Source organism: Pleurodeles waltl, chromosome 2_2 (assembly GCF_031143425.1).
Source record: "Pleurodeles waltl isolate 20211129_DDA chromosome 2_2, aPleWal1.hap1.20221129, whole genome shotgun sequence".
Lineage (NCBI taxonomy): Eukaryota > Metazoa > Chordata > Amphibia > Caudata > Salamandridae > Pleurodeles > Pleurodeles waltl.
Window position 1 is genome coordinate 1,015,520,638 of NC_090439.1, and position 21,667 is coordinate 1,015,542,304.

Genomic DNA, 21,667 nt, shown 5'->3' on the forward strand with positions numbered 1-21,667 from the left:
CCAAGTCTCCCAATAAAAATGATACCTCACTTGTGTGGGTAGGCCTAGCGCCCGCAACAGGAAATGCCCCAAAACACAACGTGGACACATCCCATTTTTTGACAGAAAGCAGAGGTGTTTTTTGCAAAGTGCCTACCTGTAGATTTTGGCCTCTGGCTCAGCCGGCACCGAGGCAAACCTACCAAACCTGTACATTTTTGAAAACTAGAGACCTAGGGGAATTCAAGATGGGGTGACTTGTGGGGCTCTGACCAGGTTCTGTTACCCTGAATCCTTTGCAAACCTCAAAATGTGGCTAAAAAAACAAGTTTTCATCACATTTTGGTGACACAGAGAGTTCTGGAATCTGAGAGGAGCCACAAATTTCCTTCCACCCAGCGTTCCCCCAAGTCTCCCAATAAAAATGAGACCTCACTTGTGTGGGTAGGCCTAGCACCCGCGACCGGAAATGCCCCAAAACACAACATGGACACATCCCATTTTTTGACAGAAAACAGAGGTGTTTTTTGCAAAGTGCCTACCTTTAGATTTTGGCCTCTAGCTCAGCCAGCACCTAGGGAAACCCATCAAAGCTGTGCATTTATGAAAACTAGAGACCTAAGGGAATCCAAGATGGGGTGACTTGTGGGGCTCTGACCAGGTTCTCTTACCCAGAATCCTTTGCAAACCTCAAACTTTGGCTAAAAAAAAAAAATTTTCCTCACATTTTGGTGACAGAAAGTTCTGGAATCTGAGAGATGCCACAAATTTCCTTCCACCCAGCGTTCCCACAAGTCTCCCAATAAAAATGAGACCTCACTTGTGTGGGTAGGCCTAGCGCCCGCGACAGGAAATGCCCCAAAACACAACATGGACACATCCCATTTTTTGACTGAAAGCAGAGGTGTTTTTTGCAAAGTGCCTACCTGTAGATTTTGGCCTCTAGCTCAGCCGGCACCTAGGCAAACCTACCAAACTTGTGCAATTGTGAAAACTAGAGACCGAGTGTAATCCAAGATGGGGTGACTTGTGGGGCTCTGACCAGATTCTGTTACCCAGAATCCTATGCAAACCTCAAAATGTGGCTAAAAAAACAAGTTTTCCTCACATTTCGGATGACAGAGAGTTCTGGAATCTGAGAGGAGCCACACATTTCCTTCCACCCAGCGTTCCCCCAAGTCTTCTGATAAAAATGATACCTCACTTGCGTGGGTAGGCCTAGCGCCCGCGACAGGAAATGCCCCAAAACACAACATGGACACATCCCATTTTTTGACAGAAAGCAGAGGTGTTTTTTGCAAAGTGCCTACCTGTAGATTTTGGTCTCTAGCTCAGCCGGCACCTAGGCAAACCTACCAAACCTGTGCAATTTTGAAAACTAGAGACCGAGTGGAATCCATGATGGGGTGACTTGTGGGGTTCTGACCAGATTCTGTTACCCAGAATCCTTTGCAAACCTCAAAATTTGGCTAAAAAAACAATTTTCCTCACATTTCGGTGACAGAGAGTTCTGGAATCTGAGAGGAGCCACACATTTCCTTCCACCCAGCGTTCCCCCAAGTCTCCTGATAAAAATGATACCTCACTTGTGTGGGTAGGCCTAGCTCCCGCGACAGGAAATGCCCCAAAACACAACGTGGACACATCCCATTTCTTGACAGAAAACCGAGGTGTTTTTTACAAAGTGGCTACCTGTAGATTTTGGCCTCTAGCTCAGCCGGCACCTAGGGAAACTTACCAAACCTGGGCATTTTTGAAAACTAGAGACCTAAGGGAATCCAAGATGGGGTGACTTGTGGTGTTCTGACCAGATTCTGTTACCCAGAATCCTTTGCAAACCTCAAAATCTGGCTAAAAAAACAAACTTTCCTAACATTTTGGTGACAGTAAGTTTTGGAATCTGAGAGGAGCCACATATTTCCTTCCACCCAGCGTTCCCCCAAGTCTTCCGATAAAAATGATACCTCACTTCTGTGGGTAGGCCTAGCGCCCGCAACCGGAAATGCCCCAAAACACAACGGGGACACATCCCATTTTTTGACAGAAAACCGAGGTGTTTTTTACAAAGTGGCTACCTGTAGATTTTGGCCTCTAGCTCAGCCGGCACCTAGGGAAACTTACCAAACCTGGGCATTTTTGAAAACTAGAGACCTAAGGGAATCCAAGATGGGGTGACTTGTGGGGCTCTGACCAGATTCTGTTACCCAGAATCCTTTGCAAACCTCAAAATGTGGCTAAAAAAACAAACTTTCCTCACATTTTGGTGACAGAAAGTTCTGGAATCTGAGAGGAGCCACATATTTCCTTCCACCCAGCGTTCCCCCAAGTCTTCCGATAAAAATGATACCTCACTTCTGTGGGTAGGCCTAGCGCCCGCAACCGGAAATGCCCCAAAACACAACGTGGACACATCCCATTTTTTGACAGAAAACAGAGGTGTTTTTTGCAAAGTGCCTACCTTTAGATTTTGGCCTCTAGCTCAGCCAGCACCTAGGGAAACCTATCAAACCTGTGTATTGTTGAAAACTAGGGACCTAGGGGAATCCAAGATGGGTTGACTTGTGGGACTCTGACCAGGTTCTGTTACCCAGAATCCTTTGCAAACCTCAAAATTTGGCTAAAAAAAACCACGTTTTCCTCACATTTTAGTGACAGAAAGTTCTGGAATCTGAGAGGAGCCACACATTTCCTTCCACCCAGCGTTCCCCCAAGTCTCCCAATAATAATGAGACCTCACTTGTGTGGGTAGGCCTAGCGCCCGCAACAGGAAATGCCCCAAAACACAACGTGGACACATCCCATTTTTTGACAGAAAATAGAAGTGTTTTTTACAAAGTGCCTACCTGTAGATTTTGGCCTCTAGCTCAGCCGGCACCTAGGGAAACTTACCAAACCTGTGCAATTTTGAAAACTAGAGACCTAAGGGAATCCAAGATAGGGTGACTTGTGGGGCTCTGACCAGATTCTGTTACCCAGAATCCTTTGCAAACCTCAAAATCTGGCTAAAAAAACAAACTTTCCTCACATTTTGGTGACAGAAAGTTCTGGAATCTGAGAGGAGCCACAAATTTCCTTCCACTCAGCGTTCCCCCAAGTCTTCCGATAAAAATGAGACCTCACTTGTGTGCGTAGGCCTAGCGCCCGCGACCGGAAATGCCCCAAAACACAACGTGGACACATCCCATTTTTTGACAGAAAACAGAGGTGTTTTTGCAAAGTGCCTACCTGTAGATTTTGGCCTCTAGCTCAGCCAGCACCTAGGCAAACCTACCAAACCTGTACATTTTTGAAAACTAGAGACCTAGGGGAATCCAAGATGGGGTGACTTGTGGGGCTCTGACCAGGTTCTGTTACCCAGAATCCTTTGCAAACCTCAAAATCTGGCTAAAAAACAAATTTTCATCACATTTCGGTGACAGAGAGTTCTGGAATCTGGGATGAGCCACAAATTTCCTTCCAACCAGCGTTCCCCCAAGTCTCCCAATAAAAATGAGACCTCACTTGTGTGGGTAGGCCTAGCGCCCGCGACCGGAAATGCCCCAAAACACAACATGGACACATCCCATTTTTTGACAGAAAACAGAGGTGTTTTTTGCAAAGTGCCTACCTTTAGATTTTGGCCTCTAGCTCAGCCAGCACCTAGGGAAACCCATCAAACCTGTGCATTTATGAAAACTAGAGACCTAGGGGAATCCAAGATGGGGTGACTTGTGGGGCTCTGACCAGGTTCTCTTACCCAGAATCCTTTGCAAACCTCAAAATTTGGCTAAAAAACCCACGTTTTCCTCACATTTTGGTGACAGAAAGTTCTGGAATCTGAGAGGAGCCACAAATTTCCTTCCACCCAGCGTTCCCCCAAGTCTCCCAATAAAAATGAGACCTCACTTGTGTGGGTAGGCCTAGCGCCCGCGACAGGAAATGCCCCAAAACACAACATGGACACATCCCATTTTTTGACAGAAAGCAGAGGTGTTTTTTGCAAAGTGCCTACCTGTAGATTTTGGCCTCTAGCTCAGCCGGCACCTAGGCAAACCTACCAAACCTGTACATTTTTGAAAACTAGAGACCTAGGGGGATCCAAGATGGGGTGACTTGTGGGGCTCTGACCAGATTATGTTACCCAGAATCCTTTGCAAACCACAAAATGTGGCTAAAAAAACAAGTTTTCATCACATTTTGGTGACACAGAGTGTTCTGGAATCTGAGAGGAGCCACAAATTTCCTTCCACCCAGCGTTCCCCCAAGTCTTCTGATAAAAATGAGACATCACTTGTGTGGGTAGGCCTAGCGCCCGCGACAGGAAATGCCCCAAAACACAACGTGGACACATCCCATTTTTTGACAGAAAACAGAGGCGTTTTTTGCAAAGTGCCTACGTGTAGATTTTGGCATCTAGCTCAGCCAGCACCTAGGCAAACCTACCAAACCTGTGCATTTTTGAAAACTAGAGACTTAGGGGAATCCAAGATGGGGTGACTTGTGGGGCTCTGACCAGGTTCTGTTACCCAGAATCCTTTGCAAACCTCAAAATCTGGCTAAAAAACAAATTTTCCACACATTTCGGTGACAGAGTGTTCTGGAATCTGAGAGGAGCCACAAATTTCCTTCCACCCAGCGTTCCCCCAAGTCTCCCGATAAAAATGAGACCTCACTTGTGTGGGTAGGCCTAGCACCCGCGACCGGAAATGCCCCAAAACACAACATTGACACATCCCATTTTTTTTACAGAAAACAGAGGTGTTTTTTGCAAAGTGCCTACCTGTAGATTTTGGCCTCTCGCTCAGACGGCACCTAGGGAAACCTACCAAATCTGTGCATTTTTTAAAACTAGAGACCTAGGGGAATCCAAGATGGGGTGACTTGTGGGGCTCTGACAGGTTCTGTTACCCAGAATCCTTTGCAAACCTCAAAATGTGGCTAAAAAAACACATTTTCCTCACATTTTGGTGACAGAAAGCTCTGGAATCTGAGAGGAGCCACATATTTCCTTCCACCCAGCGTTCCCCTAAGTCGTCCGATAAAAATGATACCTCACTTGAGTGGGTAGGCCTAGCGCCCCGCGACCGGAAGTGCCCCAAAACACAATGTGAACACATCCCATTTTTTGACAGAAAACAGAGGTGTTTTTTGCAAAGTGCCTACCTTTAGATTTTGGCCTCTAGGTCAGCCAGCACCTAGGGAAACCTATCAAACCTGTGCATTTTTGAAAACTAGAGACCTAGGGGAATCCAAGATGGGGTGACTTGTGGGGCTCTGACCAGGTTCTGTTACCCAGAATCCTTTGCAAACCTAAAAATTTGGCTAAAAAAACACGTTTTGCTCACAGTTCGGTGAAAGAGAGTTCTGGAATCTGAGAGGAGACACAAATTTCCTTCCACTCAGCGTTCCCCCAAGTCTTCCGATAAAAATGATACCTCACTTGTGTGGGTAGGCCTAGCGCCCGCAACCGGAAATGCCCCAAAACACAACGTGGACACATCCCATTTTTTGACAGAAAACAGAGGTGTTTTTTGCAAAGTGCCTACCTTTAGATTTTGGCCTCTAGCTCAGCCAGCACCTAGGGAAACCTATCAAACCTGTACATTTTTGAAAACTAGAGACCTAGGGGAATCCAAGATGGGGTGACTTGTGGGGCTCTGACCAGGTTCTGTTACCCCAAATCCTTTGCAAACCTCAAAATGTGGCTAAAAAAACAAGTTTTCATCACATTTTGGTGACACAGAGAGTTCTGGAATCTGAGGAGCCACAAATTTCCTTCCACCCAGCGTTCCCCCAAGTCTCCCAAGAAAAATGAGACCTCACTTATGTGCGTAGGCCTAGCGCCCGCGACAGGAAATGCCCCAAAACACAACGTGGACACATCCCATTTTTTGACAGAAAACAGAGGTGTTTTTGCAAAGTTCCTACCTGTAGATTTTGGCCTCTAGCTCAGCCAGCACCTAGGCAAACCTACCAAACCTGTACATTTTTGAAAACTAGAGACCTAGGGGAATCCAAGATGGGGTGACTTGTGGGGCTCTGACCAGGTTCTGTTACCCAGAATCCTTTGCAAACCTCAAAATCTGGCTAAAAAAACAAATTTTCCACACATTTCGGTGACAGAGAGTTCTGGAATCTGAGAGGAGACACAAATTTACTTCCACTCAGCGTTCCCCCAAGTCTCCCAATAAAAATGATACCTAACTTGTGTGGGTAGGCCTAGCGCCCACAACAGGAAATGCCCCAAAACACAACGTGGACACATCCCATTTTTTGACAGAAAGCAGAGGTGTTTTTTGCAAAGTGCCTACCTTTAGATTTTGGCCTCTAGCTCAGCCAGCACCTAGGGAAACCCATCAAACCTGTGCATTTATGAAACCTAGAGACCTAGGGGAATCCAAGATGGGGTGACTTGTGGGGCTCTGACCAGGTTCTGTTACCCAGAATCCTTTGCAAACCTCAAAATTTGGATAAAAAAAAACACGTTTTCCTCACAATTTGGTGACAGAAAGTTCTGGAATCTGAGAGGAGCCACAAATTTCCTTCCACCCAGCGTTCCCCCAAGTCTTCCGATAAAAATGAGACATCACTTGTGTGGGTAGGCCTAGCGCCCGCGACAGGAAATGCCCCAAAACACAACGTGGACACATCCCATTTTTTGACAGAAAACAGAGGTGTTTTTTGCAAAGTGCCTACCTGTAGATTTTGGCCTCTAGCTCAGCCGGCACCTAGGCAAACCTACCAAACCTGTGCATTTTTGAAAACTATAGACCTAGGGGAATCCAAGATGGGGTGACTTGTGGGGCTCTGACCAGGTTCTGTTACCCAGAATCCTTTGCAAACCTCAAAATCTGGCTAAAAAAACACATTTTCCTCACATTTCGGTGACAGAGAGTTCTGGAATCTGGGAGGAGCCACAAATTTCCATCCACCCAGCGTTCCCCCAAGTCTCCCGATAAAAATGAGACCTCACTTGTGTGGGTAGGCCTAGCGCCCGCGACCGGAAATGCCCCAAAACACAACATTGACACATCCCATTTTTTTTACAGAAAACAGAGGTGTTTTTTGCAAAGTGCCTACCTGTAGATTTTGGCCTCTAGCTCAGCCGGCACCTAGGCAAACCTACCAAACCTGTACATTTTTGAAAACTAGAGACCTAGGGGAATCCAAGATGGGGTGACTTGTGGGGCTCTGACCAGGTTCTCTTACCCAGAATCCTTTGCAAACCTCAAAATTTGGCTAAAAATAACCCGTTTTCTTCACATTTTGGTGACAGAAAGTTCTGGAATCTGAGAGGAGCCACAAATTTCCTTTCACCCAGCGTTCCCCCAAGTCTCCCAATAAAAATGATACCTCACTTGTGTGGGTAGGCCTAGCGCCCGCGACAGGAACTGCCCCAAAACACAACGTGGACACATCCCATTTTTTGACAGAAAACGGAGGTGTTTTTTGCAAAGTGCCTACCTGTAGATTTTGGCCTCTAGCTCAGCCAGCACCTAGGGAAACCTATCAAACCTGTGCATTTTTGAAAACTAGAGACCTAGGGGAATCCAAGATGGGGTGACTTGTGGGGCTCTGACCAGGTTCTGTTACCCAGAATCCTTTGCAAACCTCAAAATCTGGCTAAAAAACAAATTTTCATCACATTTCGGTGACAGAGAGTTCTGGAATCTGGGAGGAGCCACAAATTTCCTTCCACCCAGTGTTCCCCCAAGTCTCCCAATAAAAATGAGACCTCACTTGTGTGGGTAGACCTAGCGCCCCCGACCGGAAATGCCCCAAAACACAACGTGGACACATCCCATTTTTTGACAGAAAACAGAGGTGTTTTTTGCAAAGTGCCTACCTGTAGATTTTGGCCTCTAGCTCAGCCTGCACCTAGGCAAACCTACCAAACCTATGCAATTTTGAAAACTAGAGACCTAGTGGAATCCAAGATGGGGTGACTTGTTGGGCTCTGACCAGGTTCTGTTACCCAGAATCCTTTGCAAACCTCAAAATTTGGCTTAAAAAACACGTTTGCCTCACATTTTGGTGAAAGAGAGTTCTGGAATCTGAGAGGAGCCACAAATTTCCTTCCACCCAGCGTTCCCCCAAGTCTCCCAAGAAAAATGAGACCTCACTTGTGTGGGTAGGCCTAGCGCCCGCAACAGGAAATGCCCCAAAACACAACGTGGACACATCCCAATTTTTTTACAGAAAACAGAGGTGTTTTTTGCAAAGTGCCTACCTGTAGATTTTGGCCTCTAGCTCAGCCTGCACCAAGGCAAACCTACCAAACCTGTGCAATTTTGAAAACTAGAGACCTAGGGGAATCCAAGATGGGGTGACTTGTGGGGCTCTGACCAGATTCTGTTACCCAGAATCCTTTGCAAACCTCAAAATGTGGCTAAAAAAACAAACTTTCCTCACATTTTGGTGACAGAAAGTTCTGGAATCTGAGAGGAGCCACATATTTCCTTCCACCCAGCGTTCCCTAGAGTCTTCCGATAAAAATGATACCTCACTTCTGTGGGTAGGCCTAGCGCCCGCAACAGGAAATGCCCCAAAACACAAAGTGGACACATCCCATTTTTTGACAGAAAAAAGAGGTGTTTTTTGCAAAGTGCCTACCTTTAGATTTTGGCCTCTAGCTCAGCCAGCAACTAGGGAAACCTATCAAACCTGTGTATTTTTGAAAACTAGAGACCTAGGGGAATCCAAGATGGGTTGACTTGTGGGACTCTGACCAGGTTCTTTTACCCAGAATCCTTTGCAAACCTCAAAATTTGGCTAAAAAAAACACATTTTCCTCACATTTTGGTGACAGAAAGTTCTGGAATCTGAGAGGAGCCACACATTTCCTTCCACCCAGCGTTTCCCCAAGTCTCCCAATAAAAATGAGACCTCACTTGTGTGGGTAGGCCTAGTGCCCGCAACAGGAAATGCCCCAAAACACAACGTGGACACATCCCATTTTTTGACAGAAAACAGAGGTGTTTTTTGCAAAGTGCCTACCTGTAGATTTTGGCCTCTAGCTCAGCCAGCACCTAGGCAAACCCACCAAACCTGTGCAATTTTGAAAACTAGAGACCTAGGGGAATCCAAGATGGGGTGACTTGTGGGGCTCTGACCAGATTCTGTTACCCAGAATCCTTTGCAAACCTCAAAATGTGGCTAAAAAAACAAACTTTCCTCACATTTTGGTGACAGAAAGTTATGGAATCTGAGAGGAGCCACATACTTCCTTCCACCCAGCGTTCCCCCAAGTCTTCCGATAAAAATGATACCTCACTTGTGTGGGTAGGCCTAGCGCCCGCAACCGGAAATGCCCCAAAACACAACGTGGACACATCCCATTTTTTGACAGAAAACAGAGGTGTTTTTTGCAAAGTGCCTACCTTTAGATTTTGGCCTCTAGCTCAGCCAGCACCTAGGGAAACCTATCAAACCTGTGTATTTTTGAAAACTAGAGACCTAGGGGAATCCAAGATGGGTTGACTTGTGGGGCTCTGACCAGGTTCTGTTACCCAGAATCCTTTGCAAACCTCAAAATCTGGCTAAAAAACAAATTTTCATCACATTTCGGTGACAGAGAGTTCTGGAATCTGGGATGAGCCACAAATTTCCTTCCAACCAGCGTTCCCCCAAGTCTCCCAATAAAAATGAGACCTCACTTGTGTGGGTAGGCCTAGCGCCCGCGACGGGAAATGCCCCAAAACACAACATGGACACATCCCATTTTTTGACAGAAAACAGAGGTGTTTTTTGCAAAGTGCCTACCTTTAGATTTTGGACTCTAGCTCAGCCAGCACCTAGGGAAACCCATCAAACCTGTGCATTTATGAAAACTAGAGACCTAGGGGAATCCAAGATTGGGTGACTTGTGGGGCTCTGACCAGGTTCTCTTACCCAGAATCCTTTGCAAACCTCAAAATTTGGCTAAAAAACCCACGTTTTCCTCACATTTTGGTGACACAGAGTGTTCTGGAATCTGAGAGGAGCCACAAATTTCCTTCCACCCAGCGTTCCCCCAAGTCTTCCGATAAAAATGAGACATCACTTGTGTGGGTAGGCCTAGCGCCCGCGACAGGAAATGCCCCAAAACACAACGTGGACACATCCCATTTTTTGACAGAAAACAGAGGCGTTTTTTGCAAAGTGCCTACGTGTAGATTTTGGCATCTAGCTCAGCCAGCACCTAGGCAAACCTACCAAACCTGTGCATTTTTGAAAACTAGAGACTTAGGGGAATCCAAGATGGGGTGACTTGTGGGGCTCTGACCAGGTTCTGTTACCCAGAATCCTTTGCAAACCACAAAATGTGGCTAAAAAACAAATTTTCCACACATTTCGGTGACAGAGTGTTCTGGAATCTGAGAGGAGCCACAAATTTCCTTCCACCCAGCGTTCCCCCAAGTCTCCCGATAAAAATGAGACCTCACTTGTGTGGGTAGGCCTAGCACCCGCGACCGGAAATGCCCCAAAACACAACATTGACACATCCCATTTTTTTTACAGAAAACAGAGGTGTTTTTTGCAAAGTGCCTACCTGTAGATTTTGGCCTCTCGCTCAGACGGCACCTAGGGAAACCTACCAAATCTGTGCATTTTTTAAAACTAGAGACCTAGGGGAATCCAAGATGGGGTGACTTGTGGGGCTCTGACAGGTTCTGTTACCCAGAATCCTTTGCAAACCTCAAAATGTGGCTAAAAAAACACATTTTCCTCACATTTTGGTGACAGAAAGCTCTGGAATCTGAGAGGAGCCACATATTTCCTTCCACCCAGCGTTCCCCTAAGTCGTCCGATAAAAATGATACCTCACTTGAGTGGGTAGGCCTAGCGCCCCGCGACCGGAAGTGCCCCAAAACACAATGTGAACACATCCCATTTTTTGACAGAAAACAGAGGTGTTTTTTGCAAAGTGCCTACCTTTAGATTTTGGCCTCTAGGTCAGCCAGCACCTAGGGAAACCTATCAAACCTGTGCATTTTTGAAAACTAGAGACCTAGGGGAATCCAAGATGGGGTGACTTGTGGGGCACTGACCAGGTTCTGTTACCCAGAATCCTTTGCAAACCTAAAAATTTGGCTAAAAAAACACGTTTTGCTCACAGTTCGGTGAAAGAGAGTTCTGGAATCTGAGAGGAGACACAAATTTCCTTCCACTCAGCGTTCCCCCAAGTCTTCCGATAAAAATGATACCTCACTTGTGTGGGTAGGCCTAGCGCCCGCAACCGGAAATGCCCCAAAACACAACGTGGACACATCCCATTTTTTGACAGAAAACAGAGGTGTTTTTTGCAAAGTGCCTACCTTTAGATTTTGGCCTCTAGCTCAGCCAGCACCTAGGGAAAGCTATCAAACCTGTACATTTTTGAAAACTAGAGACCTAGGGGAATCCAAGATGGGGTGACTTGTGGGGCTCTGACCAGGTTCTGTTACCCCAAATCCTTTGCAAACCTCAAAATGTGGCTAAAAAAACAAGTTTTCATCACATTTTGGTGACACAGAGAGTTCTGGAATCTGAGGAGCCACAAATTTCCTTCCACCCAGCGTTCCCCCAAGTCTCCCAAGAAAAATGAGACCTCACTTATGTGCGTAGGCCTAGCGCCCGCAACAGGAAATGCCCCAAAACACAACGTGGACACATCCCATTTTTTGACAGAAAACAGAGGTGTTTTTGCAAAGTTCCTACCTGTAGATTTTGGCCTCTAGCTCAGCCAGCACCTAGGCAAACCTACCAAACCTGTACATTTTTGAAAACTAGAGACCTAGGGGAATCCAAGATGGGGTGACTTGTGGGGCTCTGACCAGGTTCTGTTACCCAGAATCCTTTGCAAACCTCAAAATCTGGCTAAAAAAACAAATTTTCCACACATTTCGGTGACAGAGAGTTCTGGAATCTGAGAGGAGACACAAATTTACTTCCACTCAGCGTTCCCCCAAGTCTCCCAATAAAAATGATACCTAACTTGTGTGGGTAGGCCTAGCGCCCACAACAGGAAATGCCCCAAAACACAACGTGGACACATCCCATTTTTTGACAGAAAGCAGAGGTGTTTTTTGCAAAGTGCCTACCTTTAGATTTTGGCCTCTAGCTCAGCCAGCACCTAGGGAAACCCATCAAACCTGTGCATTTATGAAACCTAGAGACCTAGGGGAATCCAAGATGGGGTGACTTGTGGGGCTCTGACCAGGTTCTGTTACCCAGAATCCTTTGCAAACCTCAAAATTTGGATAAAAAAAAACACGTTTTCCTCACAATTTGGTGACAGAAAGTTCTGGAATCTGAGAGGAGCCACAAATTTCCTTCCACCCAGCGTTCCCCCAAGTCTTCCGATAAAAATGAGACATCACTTGTGTGGGTAGGCCTAGCGCCCGCGACAGGAAATGCCCCAAAACACAACGTGGACACATCCCATTTTTTGACAGAAAGCAGAGGTGTTTTTTGCAAAGTGCCTACCTGTAGATTTTGGCCTCTAGCTCAGCCGGCACCTAGGCAAACCTACCAAACCTGTGCATTTTTGAAAACTATAGACCTAGGGGAATCCAAGATGGGGTGACTTGTGGGGCTCTGACCAGGTTCTGTTACCCAGAATCCTTTGCAAACCTCAAAATCTGGCTAAAAAAACACATTTTCCTCACATTTCGGTGACAGAGAGTTCTGGAATCTGGGAGGAGCCACAAATTTCCATCCACCCAGCGTTCCCCCAAGTCTCCCGATAAAAATGAGACCTCACTTGTGTGGGTAGGCCTAGCGCCCGCGACCGGAAATGCCCCAAAACACAACATTGACACATCCCATTTTTTTTACAGAAAACAGAGGTGTTTTTTGCAAAGTGCCTACCTGTAGATTTTGGCCTCTAGCTCAGCCGGCACCTAGGCAAACCTACCAAACCTGTACATTTTTGAAAACTAGAGACCTAGGGGAATCCAAGATGGGGTGACTTGTGGGGCTCTGACCAGGTTCTCTTACCCAGAATCCTTTGCAAACCTCAAAATTTGGCTAAAAATAACCCGTTTTCTTCACATTTTGGTGACAGAAAGTTCTGGAATCTGAGAGGAGCCACAAATTTCCTTTCACCCAGCGTTCCCCCAAGTCTCCCAATAAAAATGATACCTCACTTGTGTGGGTAGGCCTAGCGCCCGCGACAGGAACTGCCCCAAAACACAACGTGGACACATCCCATTTTTTGACAGAAAACGGAGGTGTTTTTTGCAAAGTGCCTACCTGTAGATTTTGGCCTCTAGCTCAGCCAGCACCTAGGGAAACCTATCAAACCTGTGCATTTTTGAAAACTAGAGACCTAGGGGAATCCAAGATGGGGTGACTTGTGGGGCTCTGACCAGGTTCTGTTACCCAGAATCCTTTGCAAACCTCAAAATCTGGCTAAAAAACAAATTTTCATCACATTTCGGTGACAGAGAGTTCTGGAATCTGGGAGGAGCCACAAATTTCCTTCCACCCAGTGTTCCCCCAAGTCTCCCAATAAAAATGAGACCTCACTTGTGTGGGTAGACCTAGCGCCCCCGACCGGAAATGCCCCAAAACACAACGTGGACACATCCCATTTTTTGACAGAAAACAGAGGTGTTTTTTGCAAAGTGCCTACCTGTAGATTTTGGCCTCTAGCTCAGCCTGCACCTAGGCAAACCTACCAAACCTATGCAATTTTGAAAACTAGAGACCTAGTGGAATCCAAGATGGGGTGACTTGTTGGGCTCTGACCAGGTTCTGTTACCCAGAATCCTTTGCAAACCTCAAAATTTGGCTTAAAAAACACGTTTGCCTCACATTTTGGTGAAAGAGAGTTCTGGAATCTGAGAGGAGCCACAAATTTCCTTCCACCCAGCGTTCCCCCAAGTCTCCCAAGAAAAATGAGACCTCACTTGTGTGGGTAGGCCTAGCGCCCGCAACAGGAAATGCCCCAAAACACAACGTGGACACATCCCAATTTTTTTACAGAAAACAGAGGTGTTTTTTGCAAAGTGCCTACCTGTAGATTTTGGCCTCTAGCTCAGCCTGCACCAAGGCAAACCTACCAAACCTGTGCAATTTTGAAAACTAGAGACCTAGGGGAATCCAAGATGGGGTGACTTGTGGGGCTCTGACCAGATTCTGTTACCCAGAATCCTTTGCAAACCTCAAAATGTGGCTAAAAAAACAAACTTTCCTCACATTTTGGTGACAGAAAGTTCTGGAATCTGAGAGGAGCCACATATTTCCTTCCACCCAGCGTTCCCTAGAGTCTTCCGATAAAAATGATACCTCACTTCTGTGGGTAGGCCTAGCGCCCGCAACAGGAAATGCCCCAAAACACAAAGTGGACACATCCCATTTTTTGACAGAAAAAAGAGGTGTTTTTTGCAAAGTGCCTACCTTTAGATTTTGGCCTCTAGCTCAGCCAGCAACTAGGGAAACCTATCAAACCTGTGTATTTTTGAAAACTAGAGACCTAGGGGAATCCAAGATGGGTTGACTTGTGGGACTCTGACCAGGTTCTTTTACCCAGAATCCTTTGCAAACCTCAAAATTTGGCTAAAAAAAACACATTTTCCTCACATTTTGGTGACAGAAAGTTCTGGAATCTGAGAGGAGCCACACATTTCCTTCCACCCAGCGTTTCCCCAAGTCTCCCAATAAAAATGAGACCTCACTTGTGTGGGTAGGCCTAGTGCCCGCAACAGGAAATGCCCCAAAACACAACGTGGACACATCCCATTTTTTGACAGAAAACAGAGGTGTTTTTTGCAAAGTGCCTACCTGTAGATTTTGGCCTCTAGCTCAGCCAGCACCTAGGCAAACCCACCAAACCTGTGCAATTTTGAAAACTAGAGACCTAGGGGAATCCAAGATGGGGTGACTTGTGGGGCTCTGACCAGATTCTGTTACCCAGAATCCTTTGCAAACCTCAAAATGTGGCTAAAAAAACAAACTTTCCTCACATTTTGGTGACAGAAAGTTATGGAATCTGAGAGGAGCCACATATTTCCTTCCACCCAGCGTTCCCCCAAGTCTTCCGATAAAAATGATACCTCACTTGTGTGGGTAGGCCTAGCGCCCGCAACCGGAAATGCCCCAAAACACAACGTGGACACATCCCATTTTTTGACAGAAAACAGAGGTGTTTTTTGCAAAGTGCCTACCTTTAGATTTTGGCCTCTAGCTCAGCCAGCACCTAGGGAAACCTATCAAACCTGTGTATTTTTGAAAACTAGAGACCTAGGGGAATCCAAGATGGGTTGACTTGTGGGGCTCTGACCAGGTTCTGTTACCCAGAATCCTTTGCAAACCTCAAAATCTGGCTAAAAAACAAATTTTCATCACATTTCGGTGACAGAGAGTTCTGGAATCTGGGATGAGCCACAAATTTCCTTCCAACCAGCGTTCCCCCAAGTCTCCCAATAAAAATGAGACCTCACTTGTGTGGGTAGGCCTAGCGCCCGCGACCGGAAATGCCCCAAAACACAACATGGACACATCCCATTTTTTGACAGAAAACAGAGGTGTTTTTTGCAAAGTGCCTACCTTTAGATTTTGGACTCTAGCTCAGCCAGCACCTAGGGAAACCCATCAAACCTGTGCATTTATGAAAACTAGAGACCTAGGGGAATCCAAGATGGGGTGACTTGTGGGGCTCTGACCAGGTTCTCTTACCCAGAATCCTTTGCAAACCTCAAAATTTGGCTAAAAAACCCACGTTTTCCTCACATTTTGGTGACACAGAGTGTTCTGGAATCTGAGAGGAGCCACAAATTTCCTTCCACCCAGCGTTCCCCCAAGTCTTCCGATAAAAATGAGACATCACTTGTGTGGGTAGGCCTAGCGCCCGCGACAGGAAATGCCCCAAAACACAACGTGGACACATCCCATTTTTTGACAGAAAACAGAGGCGTTTTTTGCAAAGTGCCTACGTGTAGATTTTGGCATCTAGCTCAGCCAGCACCTAGGCAAACCTACCAAACCTGTGCATTTTTGAAAACTAGAGACTTAGGGGAATCCAAGATGGGGTGACTTGTGGGGCTCTGACCAGGTTCTGTTACCCAGAATCCTTTGCAAACCACAAAATGTGGCTAAAAAACAAATTTTCCACACATTTCGGTGACAGAGTGTTCTGGAATCTGAGAGGAGCCACAAATTTCCTTCCACCCAGCGTTCCCCCAAGTCTCCCGATAAAAATGAGACCTCACTTGTGTGGGTAGGCCTAGCACCCGCGACCGGAAATGCCCCAAAACACAACATTGACACATCCCATTTTTTTTACAGAAAACAGAGGTGTTTTTTGCAAAGTGCCTACCTGTAGATTTTGGCCTCTCGCTCAGACGGCACCTAGGGAAACCTACCAAATCTGTGCATTTTTTAAAACTAGAGACCTAGGGGAATCCAAGATGGGGTGACTTGTGGGGCTCTGACAGGTTCTGTTACCCAGAATCCTTTGCAAACCTCAAAATGTGGCTAAAAAAACACATTTTCCTCACATTTTGGTGACAGAAAGCTCTGGAATCTGAGAGGAGCCACATATTTCCTTCCACCCAGCGTTCCCCTAAGTCGTCCGATAAAAATGATACCTCACTTGAGTGGGTAGGCCTAGCGCCCCGCGACCGGAAGTGCCCCAAAACACAATGTGAACACATCCCATTTTTTGACAGAAAACAGAGGTGTTTTTTGCAAAGTGCCTACCTTTAGATTTTGGCCTCTAGGTCAGCCAGCACCTAGGGAAACCTATCAAACCTGTGCATTTTTGAAAACTAGAGACCTAGGGGAATCCAAGATGGGGTGACTTGTGGGGCACTGACCAGGTTCTGTTACCCAGAATCCTTTGCAAACCTAAAAATTTGGCTAAAAAAACACGTTTTGCTCACAGTTCGGTGAAAGAGAGTTCTGGAATCTGAGAGGAGACACAAATTTCCTTCCACTCAGCGTTCCCCCAAGTCTTCCGATAAAAATGATACCTCACTTGTGTGGGTAGGCCTAGCGCCCGCAACCGGAAATGCCCCAAAACACAACGTGGACACATCCCATTTTTTGACAGAAAACAGAGGTGTTTTTTGCAAAGTGCCTACCTTTAGATTTTGGCCTCTAGCTCAGCCAGCACCTAGGGAAAGCTATCAAACCTGTACATTTTTGAAAACTAGAGACCTAGGGGAATCCAAGATGGGGTGACTTGTGGGGCTCTGACCAGGTTCTGTTACCCCAAATCCTTTGCAAACCTCAAAATGTGGCTAAAAAAACAAGTTTTCATCACATTTTGGTGACACAGAGAGTTCTGGAATCTGAGGAGCCACAAATTTCCTTCCACCCAGCGTTCCCCCAAGTCTCCCAAGAAAAATGAGACCTCACTTATGTGCGTAGGCCTAGCGCCCGCAACAGGAAATGCCCCAAAACACAACGTGGACACATCCCATTTTTTGACAGAAAACAGAGGTGTTTTTGCAAAGTTCCTACCTGTAGATTTTGGCCTCTAGCTCAGCCAGCACCTAGGCAAACCTACCAAACCTGTACATTTTTGAAAACTAGAGACCTAGGGGAATCCAAGATGGGGTGACTTGTGGGGCTCTGACCAGGTTCTGTTACCCAGAATCCTTTGCAAACCTCAAAATCTGGCTAAAAAAACAAATTTTCCACACATTTCGGTGACAGAGAGTTCTGGAATCTGAGAGGAGACACAAATTTACTTCCACTCAGCGTTCCCCCAAGTCTCCCAATAAAAATGATACCTAACTTGTGTGGGTAGGCCTAGCGCCCACAACAGGAAATGCCCCAAAACACAACGTGGACACATCCCATTTTTTGACAGAAAGCAGAGGTGTTTTTTGCAAAGTGCCTACCTTTAGATTTTGGCCTCTAGCTCAGCCAGCACCTAGGGAAACCCATCAAACCTGTGCATTTATGAAACCTAGAGACCTAGGGGAATCCAAGATGGGGTGACTTGTGGGGCTCTGACCAGGTTCTGTTACCCAGAATCCTTTGCAAACCTCAAAATTTGGATTAAAAAAAACACGTTTTCCTCACAATTTGGTGACAGAAAGTTCTGGAATCTGAGAGGAGCCACAAATTTCCTTCCACCCAGCGTTCCCCCAAGTCTTCCGATAAAAATGAGACATCACTTGTGTGGGTAGGCCTAGCGCCCGCGACAGGAAATGCCCCAAAACACAACGTGGACACATCCCATTTTTTGACAGAAAGCAGAGGTGTTTTTTGCAAAGTGCCTACCTGTAGATTTTGGCCTCTAGCTCAGCCGGCACCTAGGCAAACCTACCAAACCTGTGCATTTTTGAAAACTATAGACCTAGGGGAATCCAAGATGGGGTGACTTGTGGGGCTCTGACCAGGTTCTGTTACCCAGAATCCTTTGCAAACCTCAAAATCTGGCTAAAAAAACACATTTTCCTCACATTTCGGTGACAGAGAGTTCTGGAATCTGGGAGGAGCCACAAATTTCCATCCACCCAGCGTTCCCCCAAGTCTCCCGATAAAAATGAGACCTCACTTGTGTGGGTAGGCCTAGCGCCCGCGACCGGAAATGCCCCAAAACACAACATTGACACATCCCATTTTTTTTACAGAAAACAGAGGTGTTTTTTGCAAAGTGCCTACCTGTAGATTTTGGCCTCTAGCTCAGCCGGCACCTAGGCAAACCTACCAAACCTGTACATTTTTGAAAACTAGAGACCTAGGGGAATCCAAGATGGGGTGACTTGTGGGGCTCTGACCAGGTTCTCTTACCCAGAATCCTTTGCAAACCTCAAAATTTGGCTAAAAATAACCCGTTTTCTTCACATTTTGGTGACAGAAAGTTCTGGAATCTGAGAGGAGCCACAAATTTCCTTTCACCCAGCGTTCCCCCAAGTCTCCCAATAAAAATGATACCTCACTTGTGTGGGTAGGCCTAGCGCCCGCGACAGGAACTGCCCCAAAACACAACGTGGACACATCCCATTTTTTGACAGAAAACGGAGGTGTTTTTTGCAAAGTGCCTACCTGTAGATTTTGGCCTCTAGCTCAGCCAGCACCTAGGGAAACCTATCAAACCTGTGCATTTTTTAAAACTAGAGACCTAGGGGAATCCAAGATGGGGTGACTTGTGGGGCTCTGACCAGGTTCTGTTACCCAGAATCCTTTGCAAACCTCAAAATCTGGCTAAAAAACAAATTTTCATCACATTTCGGTGACAGAGAGTTCTGGAATCTGGGAGGAGCCACAAATTTCCTTCCACCCAGTGTTCCCCCAAGTCTCCCAATAAAAATGAGACCTCACTTGTGTGGGTAGACCTAGCGCCCCCGACCGGAAATGCCCCAAAACACAACGTGGACACATCCCATTTTTTGACAGAAAACAGAGGTGTTTTTTGCAAAGTGCCTACCTGTAGATTTTGGCCTCTAGCTCAGCCTGCACCTAGGCAAACCTACCAAACCTATGCAATTTTGAAAACTAGAGACCTAGTGGAATCCAAGATGGGGTGACTTGTTGGGCTCTGACCAGGTTCTGTTACCCAGAATCCTTTGCAAACCTCAAAATTTGGCTTAAAAAACACGTTTGCCTCACATTTTGGTGAAAGAGAGTTCTGGAATCTGAGAGGAGCCACAAATTTCCTTCCACCCAGCGTTCCCCCAAGTCTCCCAAGAAAAATGAGACCTCACTTGTGTGGGTAGGCCTAGCGCCCGCAACAGGAAATGCCCCAAAACACAACGTGGACTCATCCCAATTTTTTTACAGAAAACAGAGGTGTTTTTTGCAAAGTGCCTACCTGTAGATTTTGGCCTCTAGCTCAGCCTGCACCAAGGCAAACCTACCAAACCTGTGCAATTTTGAAAACTAGAGACCTAGGGGAATCCAAGATGGGGTGACTTGTGGGGCTCTGACCAGATTCTGTTACCCAGAATCCTTTGCAAACCTCAAAATGTGGCTAAAAAAACAAACTTTCCTCACATTTTGGTGACAGAAAGTTCTGGAATCTGAGAGGAGCCACATATTTCCTTCCACCCAGCGTTCCCTAGAGTCTTCCGATAAAAATGATACCTCACTTCTGTGGGTAGGCCTAGCGCCCGCAACAGGAAATGCCCCAAAACACAAAGTGGACACATCCCATTTTTTGACAGAAAAAAGAGGTGTTTTTTGCAAAGTGCCTACCTTTAGATTTTGGCCTCTAGCTCAGCCAGCAACTAGGGAAACCTATCAAACCTGTGTATTTTTGAAAACTAGAGACCTAGGGGAATCCAAGATGGGTTGACTTGTGGGACTCTGACCAGGTTCTTTTACCCAGAATCCTTTGCAAACCTCAAAATTTGGCTAAAAAAAACACATTTTCCTCACATTTTGGTGACAGAAAGTTCTGGAATCTGAGAGGAGCCACACATTTCCTTCCACCCAGCGTTTCCCCAAGTCTCCCAATAAAAATGAGACCTCACTTGTGTGGGTAGGCCTAGTGCCCGCAACAGGAAATGCCCCAAAACACAACGTGGACACATCCCATTTTTTGACAGAAAACAGAGGTGTTTTTTGCAAAGTGCCTACCTGTAGATTTTGGCCTCTAGCTCAGCCAGCACCTAGGCAAACCCACCAAACCTGTGCAATTTTGAAAACTAGAGACCTAGGGGAATCCAAGATGGGGTGACTTGTGGGGCTCTGACCAGATTCTGTTACCCAGAATCCTTTGCAAACCTCAAAATGTGGCTAAAAAAACAAACTTTCCTCACATTTTGGTGACAGAAAGTTATGGAATCTGAGAGGAGCCACATATTTCCTTCCACCCAGCGTTCCCCCAAGTCTTCCGATAAAAATGATACCTCACTTGTGTGGGTAGGCCTAGCGCCCGCAACCGGAAATGCCCCAAAACACAACGTGGACACATCCCATTTTTTGACAGAAAACAGAGGTGTTTTTTGCAAAGTGCCTACCTTTAGATTTTGGCCTCTAGCTCAGCCAGCACCTAGGGAAACCTATCAAACCTGTGTATTTTTGAAAACTAGAGACCTAGGGGAATCCAAGATGGGTTGACTTGTGGGAGTCTGACCAGGTTCTGTTACCCAGAATCCTTTGCAAACCTCAAAATTTGGCTAAAAAAAACACGTTTTCCTCACATTTTGGTGACAGAAAGTTCTGGAATCTGAGAGGAGCCACATATTTCCTTCCACTCAGCGTTCCCCCAAGTCTCCCAATAAAAATGATACCTCACTTGTGTGGGTAGGCCTAACGCCCGCAACAGGAAATGCTCCAAAACACAACGTGGACACATCCCATTTTTTGACAGAAAACAGAGGGGTTTTTTACAAAGTGCCTACCTGTAGATTTTGGCCTCTAGCTCAGCCGGCTCCTAGGGAAACTTACCAAACCTGTACATTTTTTAAAACTAGAGACCTAGCGGAATTCAAGATGGGGTGACTTGTGGGACTCTGACCAGGTTCTGTTACCCTGAATCCTTTGCAAACCTCAAAATGTGGCTAAAAAAACAAGTTTTCATCACATTTTGGTGACACAGAGAGTTCTGGAATCTGAGAGGAGCCACAAATTTCCTTCCACCCAGCGTTCCCCCAAGTCTCCCAATAAAAATGAGACCTCACTTGTGTGGGTAGGCCTAGTGCCCGTGACCAGAAATGCCCCAAAACACAACGTGGACACATCCCATTTTTTGACAGAAAACAGAGGTGTTTTTTGCAAAGTGCCTACCTGTAGATTTTGGCCTCTAGCTCAGCCAGCACCTAGGGAAACCCATAAACCCGTGCAT